At 38.3% G+C, this 20,728-nt stretch overlaps 1 protein-coding gene across 2 annotated transcripts in view; it reads left to right on the top strand.

The window, feature by feature from the left end:
* CDK6 (cyclin dependent kinase 6) overlaps positions 1–20,728 on the top strand; it is a 249,008-nt gene that overhangs the window by 22,320 nt on the left and 205,960 nt on the right. The gene's annotated exons all lie outside the window — the stretch shown is intronic.

The following is a 20,728-nucleotide window of genomic DNA, read 5'->3' as shown; positions in this document are numbered from 1 at the left end:
CATTTGCTTATTGGCAATTCTCTTAATTTCCTTTGGGAAGTATCTATTCAAATATTTGACCATTATTTAAAGCTGGGTGTATTTAAAGCTTGTTGTATTATGAAAGTTATTTATATTTTCTGGAATAGTCTTTCACCAGATACATGTACTGCAGATATTTTCTCCAGGTATATGGCTTGCCTTTTTCTTTTCCCTTTGTTTTTTCTTTTTAATGATCTCTCTCAAACAGAAGATTTTAATTTTTCCGAAGTCTGATTTATCATTTTTTTTCTCTTAAGGTTTGTGCTTTTTTTATATCTCATCTAAGAAATCTTTGCTTACCCTAGAGGCACATAGATTTTTTTCTTTTATTTTCTTCTAGAATTTTATAGTTTTTGCTTTTATGTTAAGTCCATAATACATTCAAGTTAAACCTTTGTGTGTGGCTTGAGGTAAAAGAAGTTCATTTTTTTCTTTATATAGATATCCAGCTGTCCCAGCACCATTTGTTCAAAAGTCAATGCTTTCTTTATTCTGAATACATTGGCAACTTTGCAAAAAAATCATTTGCCCATGTATATACATTTGGGTCTATTTTTGGACTCTATTCTGTTCTACTGCTTTATATATCTGTCTTTTTGCCACTGCCATGGTGTTTTATTTACTGTAGTTTTACAGTAAGTCTTAAAGTTAGGTAGTGTAAGTTTTTCAGCTTTGTTCTTCTTTTTGAAAATTATTTTTTGCAATTTTACCTTTGGAGATTTTGCTAAGTATTTTTACGTCTATATTTATGAAGGATATTGTTCTGTAATTTCCTTTTTTAATAGTGTCTCAGATTTTGGTTTTGAGGTAATGCTGGCTTTAAAAAATGAGTTGATAAGTGTTTACAGCACCACAAAGATTTTCTGAAATATTTCCTGTAGCATTACCATCAATTCTTTCTTATACATTTAATAGAATTTACCAATGAAGTTATCTGGCCTAACATTTTCTTTATGGTCAGGTTTAAACTACAAATTCTATTTCCTTAACAAACATGGGGGGCCCTATAGGTAGAATCACTTCTTGTAGTTTATTTTTCAAGGAATGTGTGTTTCATGTAGGTTTTGAGTTTATTAGTATACATTCTTGATCTTTATTCTATTTTTGTCTGCAGAATCTGTAGTGATGCCCTCTTTTTCATTCTTGATACTAGAAATTTGTATGTCCCCCCACCCCCATTTTTTTTCTTAATCATACAGGTAGAGTTTTGGCAGCTTTATTGATGAAAAATCAGTTATTGGTTTCATTAACTTCCTTTATCCATTGTCTAGTCTATATTTACTTTTATTTAATTGCCTTTCCTACTTAGGGTTTCATTTGCTCTTTTAGCTTCTTAAAATAGAAACTTAGCTCATAGATTTTAGAATTTTCTTCTTTTCTAATGTAAGTATTTATGTTGTTTTATTCGCTTCCCACACATTTTAGTATATTGTGGTTCTGTTTTCATTCATTTCAAAATATTTTAACCTTTTGGTGATTCTTCTTTGAGCCATGGGTTACTTAGATTTGTGTCCTTTAATTTTCAAACATTCCAAAATGTATAGGATTTTTCAGATACCTTTCTGTCTAATTAAATTCTGTTGTGATCAGAAAACAACTCTATATGCTTTTAATCCTTTTTAAATTTATTAAGACTTCTTTTGCTCCAGGTAGTTTATCTTGGTACATTTACATTTGATTCTTTTTATTTATTTATTTTTTTTAAAATTTTTTTTTCAACGTTTATTTATTTTTGGGACAGAGAGAGACAGAGCATGAACGGGGGAGGGGCAGAGAGAGAGGGAGACACAGAATCGGAAACAGGCCCCAGGCTCCGAGCCATCAGCCCAGAGCCTGACGCGGGGCTCGAACTCACGGACCGCGAGATCGTGACCTGGCTGAAGTCGGACGCTTTGATTCTTTTTAAAATAATTTTCCATTTCCTCCCTCATTATGTTCATGTTTTCCTTTAGGTCTTTGAGCATATTTATTATATTTATTATAATAGTTGCTTAATGTCTTTACTATTATATAATCTTTGTCTTTTCTGGGTCTGTTTATATTGGCTGAATTTTCTCCTGGTAATCTGCTACATTTTCCTTCATGTCTGCATGTTTAATACTTTTTCACTGGATGCCAGACATTATGAATGTTACATTGTTGACCGCTGGATTTTGTTCTATTCTTTTAAAGAGTGTTGGACTTTGTTTTGAGGGGCTTGTGGTTCAATTTGATCCTTCCAAGGTTTAATTTTACTTTATTTTGGTTTGTTTGTTTTTAAAGTTTATTTATTTATTTTTGAGAGGGAAAGAGAGAGAGAAAGAGCATACATACCTACATACACACATGAGTGTAGGAGGGGCCGAGGGCGGGGAGAGAGAATCCCAAACACTGATAGTGCAGAGTCTCACATGGGGCTCGATCCCCCAAACCACGAGATCATGACCTGAGCCAAAATCAAGAGTTGGAAGTTTAATCAACTGAGCCACCCAGGCACCCCCGTTTTTTTTCTTTTAATGGGGAGGGCATCTAGTATAGGCTTTACTTTAGGTCTAATGTAGGACCATTCATTCCTCTCTGGCTGGTGGGAACTAAAAAGTTGTCTTCCCTTTGTGAGCTCTAGGAATCATTCAGTTTACAATTTTCTGGTAGTTGTTCTTTCCTCAGAAGCAGTTTTTGCCTGGTCTTCTGCAGTTCCACATGTGTAGGATTCAATAGATTGTAGATTTCTGAAGATTTCTGTAGATTTCTGAGGCTTTTTTTTTTGGATGGCTTTTTGTTTTGCTTTGTCTTACGAATTTTAGTCACCTCACTCTCCTTGTCTTCTTAGCTCTGATCTCTTCCTGCTCAACTAAGTGATATAGTCCTCACATTGAGTTCCTCCTCCCTGTGCCTGTCTGGAGGTCTGGAAACTGGCTCCACACATAAAGCCAGCAGGACAGCTTGGGGCTCCCCTCATTACTTCTCTTCTCAGGGATCACAGTTCTGTACTACCTGTAGTCCGGTATCTGAGAACAGTTATTTCATATATTTGGCCAGTTCCTACCTGTTTGTGACAGGTAAGTCTGAACCCTCTTGCTCTCTTTACTGCCTTGTATATCCATTAGTTTTTATAAAAACTAGGTATCTGGTATGGTTGTTAAATAAGACTTTTTTCTCCTTTCTTGATCTCATTTCTGAGTAGAATTTCTGGGAGGCTCATTTGGAGTAGGGACTCTTGGGGGGAGAGTATCTTTTATCAGGCTTTACTTTTGAGTGAATGGGAAAACTGGCTGTCAGGATTAGATCCCCCAAATGCCATAATAAGAAAGGTTTTATCCCAATATCTGTGTTCTGGGGATGCTGACCACCACAGTTACCTGGTACAGACCTTCAGTTGACTCCCCTGCTTGGGCTGCGTTTCTTTCTCCCTTTCTCCACCACACCTGCTGGCTCAGTCCAGCTCCTGCTTCCTCCACAGCGCCCTCATAGCTTATTCCAAGGCAGTGGCCTTCCCTTCAGTAAAAATATTTGAGCATGCCACTGATACTCACTGACTTAGAGAAATTATATCCATATACATTTACATATGTTAAAAAATAACGGTTCTTATAATTAGAAGATATTTTCTTAATATGGTTCCTGAGTTACACGTTTGCCACTTTGGAGACCACTGTCTTTTTGGTGACTTTCTCTGTCAATTTCCTCCGTTAACTTGCTTCTATTTATTTTTGGTTATCCAGAAAATCTACTCAACTCTCAATTTTTTGATGATAGCTTTGTTTACTTATGGGTTTTCTTTCTTTTACTTCAGTAGTATCTTAAAGACTAGAGGCAGATGTTTGTGATGGGTCTGCCATTTTGAACGGGAAGTCCATCTGATATGTTTCTGAAAATAAATTTTTAAATAATTAAAATGTCATTATTTCTTACAGTTTAGTTTGCTTTCCTGAGTGGGAGCAGAAGGATGGAGCTAAACGTAGTGGCCTGAGAATTGCTTATAACCTTCAAGAAGTTTTATTAATGTAGCAGTCTTTACATTTGGATATGTTGAAGGTAGTGTGACTCAAGGAAGTAGCCCGCAGATTTCACCAGGAGCAAACAAAGTTGAAGAACGTGCTCTGGAGACATATGGAGTTCATGTGAGATAGACTTCTCCTCTATTTTTGTGACATTCCTTAATTTTAGCAACAGTCTAATCACCTGGAAAAGAGCCATGAATGTAGAGGAAACATTTTCACAGTCTCCTAATGGCACCTGGTTATCTACCATCATTGTTATTTCTAGGTTTTCATATAGCATCCCAATAGCTAGTGTAAACCCATAACAAGCAATAACTAATTTGACATCATTATTGGGAATGTTAGTCAATTGATTTTTCTTAAGAGAAACAAACTGAAAAGATAAGCCCACTATGAATTAATTCTTTGTAGGAATTTCCCATGTCTGATGATTTAAAAGAATAAATTCTGCATGTAAATGAATCATTACAAGCTTAATTGAAGCTTGTTGGATATTCAAGATTACTCACTGTGGTGTGTTTCTGATGGAGACAGGAAGTGAAAAAGCAAAGTATGAGATTTTTTTTTTGTGCATGAAGTCTCAGCCAGTCTTTTAATGTTTCTCATTGAGGCTTTGGTCTCTAGGGTAAATGACTCAAGGTATCTATTGCTGCTTAGCTGTTTTTAAGGGGGAATTTCCCCCCACAGTCCTCCCCTCCCCAAAATAGCTAATTATATACTGGAAGTTTCAGTACATTGTTCACAGTTTGTGAAGTCAGCATATTTCTGGAAGCTCACTGTGAATGTAATTCTTAGCTGTACTGATGCTTTTGTTTCTCCATCTCTGCAGCCAGCACTGTACTGTAAGGACACAATTCTATCGCTATTTTTTCCTTCACATTTGATGTGGTAGTTTGCATACAGCTGCAGAGTAGACAGTTACCTTTGAAAGGAACATTTGGCTGCTCTAATTTGATTAAAGAAAACCACCTCAATCATTTCTAGACTGAGAACGTTTTCATTTTAACTTGGCAGTAGGAGTTGGGAATGTACTCACTGCACTTAGATATGTGGGGGAGCAGTCAGGGAACAAAACCAACTGCTCGAATGGAGAAAGCTTTGGTGCAACTTTTTTTTTTTTTTTTTTGAGGCAAGCGGTGTTTTATAGGATTGATTTTCTTTCTCTTTCTCTCCCAAATATTCTACAGCCTTGATTTTCACTTCTGTCCCCCTTTCACGTTTGTTTTTTTTTTAAATCAGCAATTGCAGTAAACTGATTGTGGCAGGGGTAGGATATTACCCTAATGTGATTTGAAGGACTTTGAGGTCCTCAAAAAATTATTCCATTTTTATATAAAGAGAAAACCCCAAATCATAAATGACTATGAATTGCACATGCTTTCCTGGCCGCTATTGAATGGCTAAAAAAGTTTTTAGAGCATGTGTATACTGACAACGGTTGGGAATTTAGTGGGAACTTGCATGGAAGAAAATTGCTTATTGTTGGAAGCCTGCAGCCCTAGCTCTAGACAATTACCAATTATGTCACATGTGTCTACTTTGCTTCTGAGATACCAGGTCTAATCACACAGCTAGTATGACAGTTGAAAATATATTCTGCTGATTGTGGGTTGACATCAACTTTATACATATGTTACTGTGAATGATTGAGCAGGGGCTTTGTTTGTAGGGTAATCCATGGATGCATTCAGCATGAACCACAGTTCAGCAATGTGGTATATGGTGTTCTTGGGCAAGGTGCTATGTTGGCATCCTAAAAAGTTTGAACGCAAAGTTTTAAATAAAAAGTATGAGGGTACACATGCAGTCTTGGAAATACAACTATGTTATTTGTTTTTAGTTTTTTATATTTATTTTGAGAGCGAGAACATGCGCAGGGGAAGGGCCCAGAGAGAGGGAGAGAGAGAATCCCAAGCAGGCTCTGTGATGTGGGGCTCGAAACCATGAAACTGCGAGATTATGACCTGAGTGGAAATCACGACTTCATCGCTCAACCAACTGAGCCACCCAAGTGCACCCAACCATGTTATTATTAATTGACCCTTGGATGTTATTGATAACCTTAGAGTTGAGGTCAAATGTGGGCTCACATTCTCATTCTGCCGTGTGACAGTATGACTTGACCACATTATACTTCTCACCTCTAAGCTTCAGCTTTTTCATTTGTAAAATTAGCACACATATTAAATGATGTTTCTAAATTTAGGTTCCTGTTATGTTTTTGACACTTGGCAAATATTTAGATACCTCACTGCCTCTTCCTCTCCTCCTTGGTATCACTACTCAACTACTTGTAATGTTTTGAGGGAGGGTTTTGTTCATGGAATGTGTGGCTGAACTCAACAAAATCCCCTTGAAATTCTAATATTATGTGCAGCTCTTATTCTCTTGGACAAAATGATTAAGTCCAGCAGGACTCTATCCAGTCTGCCTAGTTTTCCTATGGGTAATAAGCCCTAGGCAGACATTATATCAGGTACTAGTTAGGATATAAGCACAGAGGACATGAGAATTGTTCAGCAAATGTTAGCTGTTTGGTAGAGTTATGTTGTCATCTTGAGTTCTTTTCCATCTTATGTCATCTTTGGGTGCTAAAATCATTTCCACATTTAATCTCAAGATTTAATGAAGTCACCTTGGTCTGTTCTTCCTTTTGGAAATTAAGGAATTAAGGGCCAAGAGGCAGTCTTCCTGTTTTGTTTTCACACACAGTCAAAAGAATATAAATCTCTTCAGTCACATCTGCATTATCTAAGCATACAAGGATGGCAAAGGGACTGAAAAGATGATTGTCCAGAGGCCGCTACTACATCTGGATTTGGCACCCCAAGATTTCTAGTAGGTACAACTTGGTAAATGTACTTGAATCCCTGGCTAGCTCACAATGCTTATTTGTTCCATAACATAACTGAATAATTTATTACAATGAAATAAAATATTACAAACAGTAATGCTTGCTGTTTTTGTTTTTTTCAGTTACCAAAATTTTAATATTAGATGATTTTAAAAATTAATTGCCAGTGATTGAGGAAAAGTTGATTTAAAAAAATTTTTTTTACATTTATTTAGTTTTGAGAGACAGAGAGAGACAGAGCACAAGTTGGGGGAGGGGCAGAGAGAGAAGGAAACACAGAATCCGAAGCAGGCTCCAGGCTCTGAGCCGTTGGCACAGAGCTTGATGAGGGGCTTGAACTCACAAACCGTGAGATCAGGACCTGAGCCGAAGTCGGATGCTTAACCAACTGAGCCACCCAGGCACCCCGTGGAAAAGTTTATTTAATCTGAATAGGTTTTTAGAGACCTGTAGGGATTCTGCAGAGAAATGCTGAGTACTAATTATTGATGTCACTTCAGCTTTCTCTTTCTTCAATAAAGTATTGTGATGTTTCTCATATGTAATTGCCTTTTTAAAAATACACTTTTACATAGCCCAATACTGTTGAACTGTCCGTGTACTACTATTAGTGTTCTGAGATTTTCTTCTTGTGTGGACTCTAATCTGGTGACAACATAAACATTAAAATCCAGTGAAATTATTGAAAGTGTCCAATGAAGTGCATTAGAGCCTGAGACCAGAGTTTGGTTTTGTGTTGTTTTTAAATAATGAATGTGTCATTCCTTTTTGCATGGCAGTTATCTACTTAGGTGCTATTAATGTAATTATTCTCACAGCTGGGAGGACTTGTTATTCCTATATTATAGGTAATGAAACAGACACAGAAAATGTAAATGACCAGTTCAAGGTCACCTTGACTCCAGGTGTTATTTCCCCCATCATAGGGTTTTCTATCTAGTACTGTAAGTATTTTAGTCATGCAAAGATAATTTGGATAGGACTATTTTGATAATGCCTGTTTAGGAATTAAATGCACATAAACTGCATGCTGGCAAAGGCATACTGATTATTTGAGGTGGAAACTGTCTTCTATTACCAGAAACTAGTGGTATAATCACTTCATTTGGCAGATATTAAGTGTCATATATTTTTTAATTTAATTAAAAAGTTTTAACAATTTGTTTTAATAGTCATATGTAGAGACTGTGCTCATGGAATTGGGACTGAGATAGAGTTATTTGTTAGGGTTCGTGCTTGTCCTCAGCTTGGTAGCAGTCCGTTCTCCATTGCCTACGCTGGACCAGTGAGGAAAGGAAGAGTGGCAGGTCAAAGGAAGTACACTCACCTCTGAACCTGGCACCAGAAGTGCTGACGAGGACGTCACTTATGCTCTTGATGACTCAGCACTTCCTGGTTTCTCTTTGTAGCCCTGCTAGGGCTAATAATATCCAATGACCTTAGTCCAAACTGAGGGTTTCAAGGAACCTTTGGTTTCCTCATCATCAAAAATTTGAGGTCAGGAATCATTCTTTTCCTTTCTGTTGCGAATTAATTAATGGTACTAGGTCTCAGCCATTATGTTCTGTGTTGGACCACATGCGTTTTGTTCTTAAGATTAGAAGATCCAAAGCTACTCTGGAGTATAAATAAATATATCCTTACCTTTCAACTCAATGGCAGTCCTATTATATAATGCATTTGGTCTTTGTGTTGTTTCTGTGCAGTCTAATGGCTGGGGAAGGAGTGGAAGGAAATGAAGTTCAAACTACACTTGCAGTGTATTTGCTTCTTTGATTTTAGGAAAGGCTTAAGGGCGACCTAAGAGGCCTAGTGAGGGTGGGCAGGAGGGAAATCGTGGATCTGTTCATGGGGACCCTCATCACCTAACAAATAGTCCAGGACAGGCGGCCTGGCCTGTTCTGTGTGAATGAAACCAAATTGTATTTATTAATTAGTTTTATATTTAGAACTAGCCAAAATTGTTAGACTCAAAACTTGTAAGTATTGAGACATCTGGAGATGAAACATTTCAGAAAGCCTAGAAAAATTTAGAAAACCTTGGAATTTTTTTACCTGTTTTCCTGGGCTGTTATAACATTAATTACAGGACATGGTTGAGAGTTCATCCATGTCAACAGCCGATTTATTTAAAAATTTATGAAACAGTTTTAATTTTTTTTTTTCAACGTTTATTTATTTTTGGGACAGAGAGAGACAGAGCATGAACGGGGGAGGGGCAGAGAGAGAGGGAGACACAGAATCGGAAACAGGCTCCAGGCTCTGAGCCATCAGCCCAGAGCCTGACGCGGGGCTCGAACTCACGGACCGCGAGACCGTGACCTGGCTGAAGTCGGACGCTTAACCGACTGTGCCACCCAGGCGCCCCAAAACAGTTTTAAAGTTATTGTATAGATTATCCAAACATCGAGTTTTTGTTGAAATATATTTTTATTAAAGACAGTCTTAAAGGTGTAGTTTACAGTGAAGAGATACTTAGAGTAAAAATAATGCTGTGTTTAAAACACAGATATTTATTATTAAATGTTTCTTTATGTGTTTTTATCTTTACAGAGGCCCCTAAATAGCAAGAACCTCACTGCTTCCAAGTAAGCAAAAGTAAAAATTCCTACAGAAAACATAGCCCTGACCTTTTTGCACATGTAATCCAAACGAAAAGTTAGCTTTGAAGTGGCGTTTTGTTACATAATCATACTGAAAATATGCAGTAATATGTATTCCTTTGAATGTCTTTCATTCAGAAACATATTTTTGTTTATTTGACTATCCTACCAGCTGAAAATGGATTATGTTCTGGTTGTTCATCTAACCACCCAACCTCAAAATACTTGAGAAATTACATGAAGAGCTTCATTCCAAAGCATAACATTTTCAGAGAGATTCAGACCATTTGGAAAGTTGAACATGGAATTTCACTCCATAGATGATTAAAATAAAAAGCAAATAATAGGAGAAAATAAACAGAATTTACAAACCCAGTGTTTGCCAGACAGAACACCTGTCCAATCAGTAGTAAATTATTTTAAAGAGCATTTACTTTCTGGAAGGTACTTAATGTGGATCATTTGTTTCAGACATGTCTGTATACATTTCTACCAGACTATTTGGTCAGCTCAACATTAGGGAACAGAGCATTCAAAAGCATCACAAATCATTACAAAGAGTATGAAAATTATGACCAGTACAGGCAAAAACAAATGAAAGCCCTTCTTTTCTTGGGTGTTCTCTGAGATGCTGCTATAGAAATCTGAGAATTGATAGCATATGCTTAAGACTCCCAAGTTTCTGGTGCTGCCCAACAATACAAAAACTGACATTTTGATTCCTTCTGCATTTCTCCTCATTTGATTTAGTGAGCACTCTGTATATTGAGGTATGGCAAGAAATTCTACTTATCACGGAAAAAGAAAAATACCATATGAGATTTCTATTTTTTGTAATTGTTTGACATTTGTAGGGAAGTCTTTTTGTTAACTTGCATAATTGAGGAATCAAGCACTCCAGTTAATAAGGAAACCTAGTTAATAGAAAGTTGTCATCTCTTCTGACCATTAAGACCCATTTTCAAAGAATTCGGATATGACAGATACACTTAACACTAAAACTCATAACATAAAAACTCATAATTTAATACTTTAGTGATTATTGAGAAAATATTTCAAGATTTATACTTTATTGTAATCCTTCTGAACTACAGTTATGATGAACACTGACTATTCCTGCTATTTAGAGAATTATAGTTGACAAAATGTTAGCTTGGTTATATGATTTGGCTATCCATGCTAGAGGAGAGAAGGCCTTCAGTCATGTCTTTTAAAGAAATAAAATCTATTGTATTATGTTTTGGTTAGGTATAAAATTTCGCTCTTTAAATTTAGAGATTATGGAGGGAAAGGTTGAGAGGTTGAGATGCTAGTAGTGACGGGCAGGCAGGGAGTTTAGATCGAGAATAAAGTAATGAAAACTGAGAAGACAAATGTATAAGAAGAAGAAAGTTCTGAATGTATAGATGTAAATAAAGTAGAGAATGACCAAAAAAAATCAGAAGAGACCAAATTAAAGAAATTATTTCTTAAAGTTTTAAAATATCATGAGGTCAAAATTAGTATGGCAAAGAACTCCTGGTTCTGAGAGAGTAACCCTAGAAAAGAAAGAAAGAAAAAAATGAAGTTAAAGGAGAAAATAGAAGAAGAAAAAAAACCCACCTAAAACTGCAAGAGAGTAAGAAAGAATTAAAATGAGTTTGGATCCAAAATTGGTAAAAACTATAACTTCAGTATGGTTTATCTTAAATTGTTGACCTGTTACCCCAAACCTCAACAAACATAGATTTGTTTGTTCTTTTCATGTGGGAAAAACGTAATGTAAATTCATCTTGTACTCATCAGGTTTTGGTCTTATTGTAGAAAAATGGAGATAAAAAAGTTGTTATACTTGACATGCAAATAAGAGTTTTTGGTCTGTTCCACATTTTTTTTTTTAATTTATTTATTTTTGAGACACAGAGCATGAGCAGGGTAGGGACAGAGAGAGAGGGAGACACAATCTGGAAACAAGCTTCCGGCTCCAAGCTGTCAGCACTGAGCCTGACGTGGGGCCCGAACTCATGAATCGCGAGATCATGACCTGAGCTGAAGTCGGATGCTTAACCGACCAAGCCACCCAGGCTCCCCAAGTTCCACATGTTTTAAAGTTACTGTTGGTTTTCATTAATAGCATTACTTTTTTTACATAATTAAAAAAAATGTTTATTTATTTTTGAGAGAGAGTGTGCATGCCTGTGCATGCAGGGGAAGGGCGGAGAGAGGGAGACAGAGGATCCAAAGCAGACTTCATGATGAAAAGAAAAGAAAAGAAAGGTGATTAGCGGAGAGCTAGGTGCAGGACTCCAACTCATGAACCTTGAAGTCATGACCTGAGCAGAGTCGGACACTTAACTGTTGGAGCCATCCAGGCATGCCATACAATTGTTTACTTTTTTAAAGGAACATTTTATTGCATTTTATTTTGTTTTATTTTATTTTTGTAAAGATTTTATTTTTAAGTAATCTACACCCAATGTGGGGTTCAAACCCACAACCTCGAGATTAAGAATCATGTGTTCCACTGACTGAGCCAGCTAGGTGCCTCAAAGGGGCATTTTAAACACCCTAGATACATTCTCAAAATACATTGCTAACTTAGGGGGAGTTTGAAAGATGTTTTATATATATTTTGTAAGGAGAAAATCTCCAACTCTCTGGTTTTACTTAATGTTGAGCATTAGAAGTTTCTATACATAGGAAATTGTAATCATACCTTTCTCAAGAAGATAGTGTTTTTTTAACTTTTTTTTTTTTTAGTAAAATATATATAACATAAATTACCATTGTAACCATTTTCAAGTGCACAATTCAGTGGTATTAAATACAGCCACACTGTTGGAGAGCCATCACCACTATCCAACCCCAGAATTTTATTCCTCTCCTCCTTACAAGAAGATAGATTTTTAAATGACATTTTACCACCAGGAGATGAGAACCAGGCAGTAGTTCATGATACGGCCAGCAGGCTTAGTGTTAGGAATGGAAATAATAGAAGCCCACCAAAGCTAGCTCCAGAAAGAGATTTTATTGTAAATGAACAGGGCCCTCATGAGATTCTTTACACATTTGGCTTCTTGGGACAGGGGTTCTGGACTCTGGGAGCCTATAAGGAGTGCCTGTGGTCTGTCTTGCACCAGGGAATTGCCTCTGAGTGTTTGTCCTCACTACTTCCTGTGTGTCTTCACCCAGGGCTTCCTCATAACCTCCATTTCCAAGGGCCCATGGTGGTCATCACAGCATTGGTTCTGTGTGAGGTTTTTGGTGTGGTGCCCCACACCAGCATGCAAACACTAGTTCTTAGTTCATATTTCAGAGAATCTGAGACATGGTGTGGGGGAAGAAAGTCCCAGTCTAAGAAAGACTGGATTTTTGCCCTGGTTTCAGATGGTGAAGAAAATTAATTGACATTTGATTCTTTGTTGTTCTAGCTAAGGTCTGAGTCTTGAAGAAGCAAAAACCGTGTTTGTCCTGAAAACGCAGCTTTAGGATAATTCTTAAATCATTTTGAAGTTTAAGTGTTTCAAAGCCATATATATATGTGTTACCCGAACAGGTTTAAAATTGTATGCCAACACTTAACAGTAGTTTTTAGTCATAGAAAGTTGGAGGAGTTTCAACTTGAGAACACTGAAGATGTTCATGAAGAGTAGGTAGCATGGATGAGCATAATCAGTTCCTAGCCACAGTGATGTCTGGAGCTTACTCGTTTTGGTGGAAAAGTCATGCTCTTCAGATTGAAAAGTTGGAACATCATTACAGAAAACGAATTTTTATTTTAAACCAATTGAGCAGAAATGCTGCTTGGCTTCATGATGGCTAGAAGACACCTTAAGTATAATTAACTCACGAGCTAATGCCTAGAAGTGGCAACATGGTATTATGCCAGTGGGGCAGGCAGCTTCACGAATCCGCTTCCAACACAGGTCTGGCCATGCCACTCTGTGTGTGCCTACTTTGGGGGCACTGGTTATTTGACCAGTTTTCTTCCACTGGGGCTCCAAGAACCCTTGAGTCAAGAGAAAGGGCCATATGTTTTTTCAAGTTAAAGAAATCATAGACTTTCAGTTATTCCTACTCATTTGTTTTGTCTTTGAACAGGAGTTATTTATACGAGCACTGCGTGACCAGTATTTGTCTTCCAAGATCACATTATAGCAGTGGTCGTCAACTGGTAGCAGTTTTACCTCTCAGGGGATATTTGGCAATCTCTTTTTCATAGCTGGGGAAGGATGTTGCTACTGGCATCCAATAAGTGAATGTCATGGATGAATATCCTACAGGGCACAGGACAGCTCCCTACTGCAAAGAAAATGCAAAATGTTGATAGTGCTGAGGTTCAGAAGGCCTGTGTTACAGAAAGGCACCGTTAACATCAATTCGTAAGAAGCAAAAAACAGTAAAAGTCTGTGTTATAAATTGATCCATAGATAGGTCCAAAACTATCTAGCATTAATAGGTTTAACATTTAGGGCACCTGGGTGGCTCAATCAATTGAGTGTCCAACTCTTTTTTTTTTTTAATGTTTATTTATTTGAGGGGGGTGGGGTGCACAGAATCCAAAACAGGCTTTAGGCTCTGAACTGTCAGCACAGAACCCGACACGGGGCTCAAACTCCCGAACCATGAGATCATGACCTGAGCCAAATTTGGACGTCCAACCAGCTGGGCCACCCAGGGGCCCCTGAGTGTCCACCTCTTGATTTTGGCTCAGGTCATGATTCCAGGGTTGTGAGATTGAGCCCTGAGCTCCACACTGAGCGTGGAGCCTCCTTAAGATTCTCTCTCTCAGAGAAGGAGAGACAAACCAAGAAAGAGAATCTTAATTACAGAGGGGTGAGGTATGTGGGGGGCTCTTAAACAAGTTACGGGAGTTAAGGAGTACAGTTGGGATGAGCACTGAGTGATGTTGGAGTTGTTGTATCACTGTATTGTATACTTGAAACCAATGTAACACTGTATGTTAACTAACTGGAATTAAAATAAAAACTTAAAAAAAAAAAGTTCTCTCTGTCTCTTCACCCCCCTCTAAAATAAAAAAAAATAATAATAATTAAAAATAAAAATACATTTAACATTCATATCATCAGCTCTCTGATGTTCGTATTTCCCTTACCATCAATGGATGAGAAGAGGAAAACCCAGAGGAGGGATAAGTTTTTTCCTTAATTGTTTAATTGGGAGCAAGATGAGATGGCTGAGGTAGATGGAGCTAAAGTCAACTGGAGAATTTAATATTTCCTTAAGAGTGTGGCTTAGGACTGCAACCCATGATGAAGGTCAAGAGGTAAAAGGTTGTTACATTTTTTTCTAATTGAATTTTCATTAGTTTTATTTTATCCTTACCGGGAAATCAAGGGTTTTAAAAAAAGGACCAAGGAAGCAGGATGGCTCAGTGACCCCTTCTTCCAAGAGTATATATTTATCCTCAAGTGAAGAAAGCCCAAGGGAGTTCAGACAACTGACACCTTCAATTAGAGCCCTTTCCAGATTATGGATGCGTTGCCTCATGTCTATTCTTTATTGTCTTAACATATATCACAGTGGCTGGTATATCAGGTTTTACAGTTTTCCTTCTAATGCCTCCGTTTATAAACTGTCCTTAATCCATATGAGGGGATTAAATAAAATAACCAGTGGAACTCTTTTTTTTTTTTTTAATGTTTATTTTTGAGAGAGAGAGAGCAAAAGAGAAACAGAGCACAAGTGGAGGAGAGGCAGAGAGGAGGAAGATGCAGAATTGGAAGCAGCCTCCAGGCTCTGAGCTATTAGCACAGAGCCCAGTGCGGGGCACGAACCCACCAACTGTGAGCTCATGAGCTGAGCTGAAGTCAGACGTTTTACCGACTGAGCCACCCAGGTGCCCCAAGACAAACTCTTAAGATTCATTAAAGTGGGTGAGTCTGAAGTCTATGGTAGATGGCATAGGCAGAGGCTTCATTTGTTTTTCTAGTCCTCTAGGCTTGACCCTCAAAGGTTAATTTCCCTTCTACTTGAGGTGGTCTGATATTAACCAAGTCCAACAGGCTTTTCCTTCAAAATGTCCTTGGTGCCCATTTTTTTCTCTTCTTTGTCATTGTTATTATGCTAGGGTTCTGTCAACATAGAGCTATATGGTTTAACTTTTTTCTCTCTTGTGTTAACCATCTTCCAGTTTATATCCTGCCCTCTTCCCATATCACTCTGTACTCAAAATGCCCTTTAATTTCTACCAACCACATCAAATCTGGATTTTTCTGCCTGTCTTTCAGAGCCCTGCATAATGTGGATCTGTTCTACGTGTTCATGCTCCACCATCTTGTGAGTGAACTCTGCCTTGCTTGGCCCTCAGACAGAGCCTCATTGCTATCCCCAGCAAGCCTTGCCCATGTGGCTCCCTGTATGGCCTGCCTTCTCTTCTCTTTACCTATTTGATATGCACCCATCTTCAAAGGTTAGGCTCTGATCTCATCAGCTCCATAAGAGTATTTCTGGAAACATGAGTGCTTCCATTGATCATTTCTCCTCTGAGAAGTTTGTTTCCTGTGGTTTAACTCTGTGTTCTATCTTGTCCTGCAGTATGGGTGGTTATTTTACATGGTCATGTCTTCTTTCCTCAGCTGTAATAAAAGATCTTTGTGAATAGAGCTCATGACTTTTTAATTTTTTTTTTAACGTTTATTTATTTTTGAGACAGAAGAGACAGCATGAACGGGGGAGGGGCAGAGAGAGAGGGAGACACAGAATCGGAAGCAGGCTCCAGGCTCTGAGCCGTCAGCCCAGAGCCCGACGCGGGGCTCGAACTCACAGACCTCGAGATCGTGACCTGAGCTGAAGTCAGACGCCCCCCCGACTGAGCCACCCAGGCGCCCCTAGAGCTCACGACTTTTATTTGTCTTCAGTGGCTAGCATACTGCTGACCATACTGCAAGTGCTTAGTAAATGCTCTTGTTTGGTGGATTGTGTGAGATACTCTGTTTCTTTAAATATTATATCAAAATAATATGCACAGAGGCAGTAATAACAATTATGGGGTATGAGAAAGCCTGAAAAGATTAATTACTACCCATCATCCTAACATGGGGTTACATGGGAAAGGTATGTCTTAAAAATAGTATCAGAACATATATGGAGTGAACACCCCTCTGTCAATAACAGTTTTTCAACTGAGGGAGATTTTGTCTTCGGAACATTTGGCAATGTCTGCAGATCTTTTTTGGTTGACAGTTGGAGGGATGCTGCTGGTATTTAGTGGGCAGAGGCCAAAAATGCAGCTAAACACCCTAAATGCACAGGGCAGCCTCCCACAACAAAGAGTTGTTTGGCCTCAAGGGTGAATATTCCCCTGGTTGAAACACCCCCACTCATAACGCTGTGTGGACACCACCATCAACATCCTTCACCACCTAAAGGGATGAGAGCAAGCAAAAAGCAGTGCATATTTTTATATGGAGGAAATGATTATATATTATAAGCTCCTAAACAGTGGGAACTGCAGCCTTGTACATAAACTAGAACGGTAGGACAGTTTTAAAAAACGTGTGATAGCTGCTTAGGTAATAAACGGGCACTTCATGTCTTTGGCCTTGCCTTTGGGAGGACAGGACAGTAAACAGAATTCTCTTAAGGCTAACCACATCTATCCCACAATTTCAGAAAATGAGAGGCATCTGCTAACCCGAAAGATATATTCGAATATTAAGTCACGTTTTTAATAAGCTGGGATTCCTCCAAAAGGTTTGATAGTATATTAGAACATGAAAGCATACATTCTTCTGTTTTTTCAAAAATTTTAAAAGCTTCCCTGAAGAATACTTGATAATTTTTAAGGTATAGGAGTAATATGCTTTTCCTCCTGAAATTAATTTTGGGAGGTACTTTTGCTGCATCAGTGGTAGAATGGTACAGTGGGAAGGACAGTTCACAGAAAGATCCTAAGCAGGTCACCTTAACCGTTACCTACCTCATTTTCTTCATTGTCAAAAAGGAGATTAAGGCTTGATGACTTTTGGTTTTAAAATTCTACGTTTTGGTTTATTTTCAAATAGTAAAAAAAGAGATTATTTAGTTATTTATGAGAGAAAATTTGAAGGCATAAATTATACCAGTTTGTTTCTTAGAAACTTCAGAAATATCCTTTCCTACAAAGACTTACTTCCAGTGTTTAAAGAAAGCAAGGAATTCCTGTTATAAGTAAAAGTTGTCCCCACCTCCAAACAAAATAAAAAGAGTCAAATAAAATTTACAGCTGAAATTAAAATGTCATTGTTAGCCAATTTTGAAAATTCTGCCCATTTTCTTTTCTATGTTTATACTTAAGTATAAAGAAAATATTTTAATAGTACTAATAACGCTGAGTTTTTCACATAATTCATGTTAAGCTAGATGCTTCCAGAAATTTGCTGTTTTTAAAGGTGTAAAACACATTTGAAAGCTTTATTAAGGTTTTTAGTCTACCATTTAGTAAGCTCTTGGGCTCTGAATGAAAGGATGAAGCTTTCCTATCTGCTGGATGGAAAATTAAGGGGGCTTTGAAATTTCCTCCTTTTTCCTAACATGGCAATTCATATATTCACAAGATTGGGGATATTATAATATCACAAGTAATGAAGCTTGCTTTTGTGGTGTCTCTATTCTGATGAGACTGGGAGGCTGACTTTGGCATATCCCAGTTCATCCAGGGACCTGTTCTAGAACTTAGAGATTAGTTATTAGGGTTGCCTGATTTGAAGATGCTTTTTGGATACACTCGAAGATGCTAAGGGCATCCAGGATCTCATTCCGAGAGTTGATGTTGCCTGCAGGGAATAGCACTATGTGACATGGGATACATTCATAAAATGGTGCCTTAGATGACTTTTCACTTAGTAGAGGCTACCTGAACACCTCCTGAATGCAAGGCACTTACTATAAACAGTATGTACAGTGGGGAATCAAAATGTGTATAAATAGTCCCTGTTTTCAGTGAGCTTAGGATATAGTGGGAGGAAAGAGAGAAAGGGCCTATGCAAAATACTATAATTCGAAGAATAAAATAAGGACTATTCAGAGGCACAGATACAATTCTAAGCTACTTCAGAAGAAATGGTTTAACTTGTGGGAGTAGGAAAGTTAGACACCACAGAAGAGGTGAACCATGAGCAGAATCACACAAGTGGAGATGAAGGAAATACGATGCATGGCAGACGAGTCTGAGGTGTTAAGTTGACCACAGTAAGAGAAGAAAGGAAGTAGTAGAGATATGCACAAGTGGTGGGGTCAGAATAATAGAATAAACCAGGTTGAAATAGAATCTAGAGACAAGCAAACCAGGGAAAGGACCATTTTTGGCAGGGGAGAGAAAAGAATGGTGACCCAAATTGGCATAGTTTCCTTGTAATAAGAGGAGAGGTTAAGTAGGAGAGAACTGAGTGCGAGAATTGGCAGTCTGGGTAGCTGGTTGGTTGTGCAGGCGAACAGGGACATAGAGTCAGCAAGGTGAACTGGGGTTGTAAGCCTGCGAGAGAAGATGGTGGTGCTACTGTTGGAAATAGAACTTCAGGAGAAGGGGTGGGTTTGATGGGACACTGGTGAGTTCTGTTTTGAACATGTTGAGTTACATGTACTCTCAGGCAATAGCCAAGGCAGGGTTATAATTGAAGTACAGGAAATTGCGAGCTCCAGAGAGGAGTCCAGAAAACCTGTGACGGTCTTGAAGGAGACATAGATCTTTTTGAGTCCCGCTTTGGAGTACCATATTGCACATAATATGTGTCCCACCTCAGGGAGCGACTCACAAATGCCCCGTGTGGAAACTGAGCACACAACTGGGCTTGTGTCATCAGCCAAATGACTTGTTAACACACACACCGGTTTTCAGAAGCACAGGTGGTTCAAATCATGCCTCAGAAACAGTTGCTGTCTGTAGTAGATCCTTACGGTCACTGTCAAATCAGATGCCACATGTTCAGTCAGTGACTGAGCAAGAGCAACCAGATGTTGAAGGAAAAAGTAGGACTGTGAATGGAACCTTGAGATTACCTGCATTTAGAATTGATGGGGGAAAATGGGTTGGAGAAGAATGCAGAGACCAGAGAAGTAGAGGTATTCGGGAGAACTCAGGGAAGCCATGGGAGGGGAGAGTTTCCAGGAGAAGGAGGCATTTCATTCAGGTATCCCAGGTGCTGTCAAGAGGTTGAAGAGACTGCATTTAGTAGTGGGAAATTCTCAGTATCCATTTGAGAGACAGATTTGCTGGAAGAGAGAGAGGGGAAGCCAGGTAACATAACAAAGGAATGGGAAAGTGTAGCACAGAGAGTAGACTATCATTAAAAAAATTGAGGGGATGGAATGTTGTTGGTAGAATGACAACCAGATTGAAGTAAGAGTGGTTTACCATTTTTGTTGTCATTATACAAAGGAACTATGAGTGTGCTCGTAGATGCAAAGGAGAGATTGGAGAAGAATGATAGGGGGTAATAATTGATGATGTGAGGACTTAACAGAGTGTGGAGGGCACATTTGTTGGGGGACATCTCTCCTTGGATAGAAGTATACTTTCCTGTGAAACACGAGGGATGTAAGACCCATGGATGAGGCAAATGGCTTTGATTTTCTTCTGTTACAAGAAAAGACCATATGCAGATAGCAAGGAGAAATTGGGAGTCCTAGGTGAAAGCTGAAGGAAGTATCTAGAATTAGGTAGAGAGGGTGGAGGAAGAAGAGCCACGTGTCGAAGACCAGGAAGTGGAGCAATTGTCTGTCCTAAGAGAGACCTGAACAAGTAGAAGAATCTTTTTTTTTTTAAGTTTATTTATTTTGAAAGGGAGAGAGAGAGCACTAGCAGGGGAAGGGTAGAGAGAGAGCGAGAGGGAAAGAACGATCCCAAGCAGGCTCCACACTGACAGTGCAAAGCCCTACATGGGGCTCGAACTTACCGTGAGATCATGACCTGAGCCAAAATCAAGAGTTGGACACTTAATTGAGCCACCCAGATGCCCTCCCCACCTCTTTTTTTTTTTAAAGTTTATGAACAAGTAGAAGAATCTAAAGTGATCAATACCCTTAGAGTCCCTTAGCCACAGAGAGAGTGTCCCTCATTCATCAATAAAGGCTTTGTAATGTGCTAAAGGCATGCATAAGAAGCCTTATGCTTTAAAAAAATTGTTCTTGGGGCGCCATATATATATATGTATATACACACAGATAATTTTTTGGCATGTACTTAGAGTAGATTATTTAACTTATGTGTAGACACTTAAAACTTGTTAGGGTGATATATTTTTTAAAAAGTATACATAAAAAATATTTTAAAAACCTCTTTATAAAAGAGC

Source organism: Lynx rufus, unplaced genomic scaffold (genome assembly GCF_022079265.1).
Source record: "Lynx rufus isolate CCGP_SWC_20201006 ecotype Redwood Valley unplaced genomic scaffold, mLynRuf1.p SCAF_4, whole genome shotgun sequence".
In the NCBI taxonomy this organism is placed as follows: Eukaryota; Metazoa; Chordata; class Mammalia; order Carnivora; family Felidae; genus Lynx; species Lynx rufus.
This window is presented reverse-complemented; position numbering and strand designations above follow the sequence as displayed.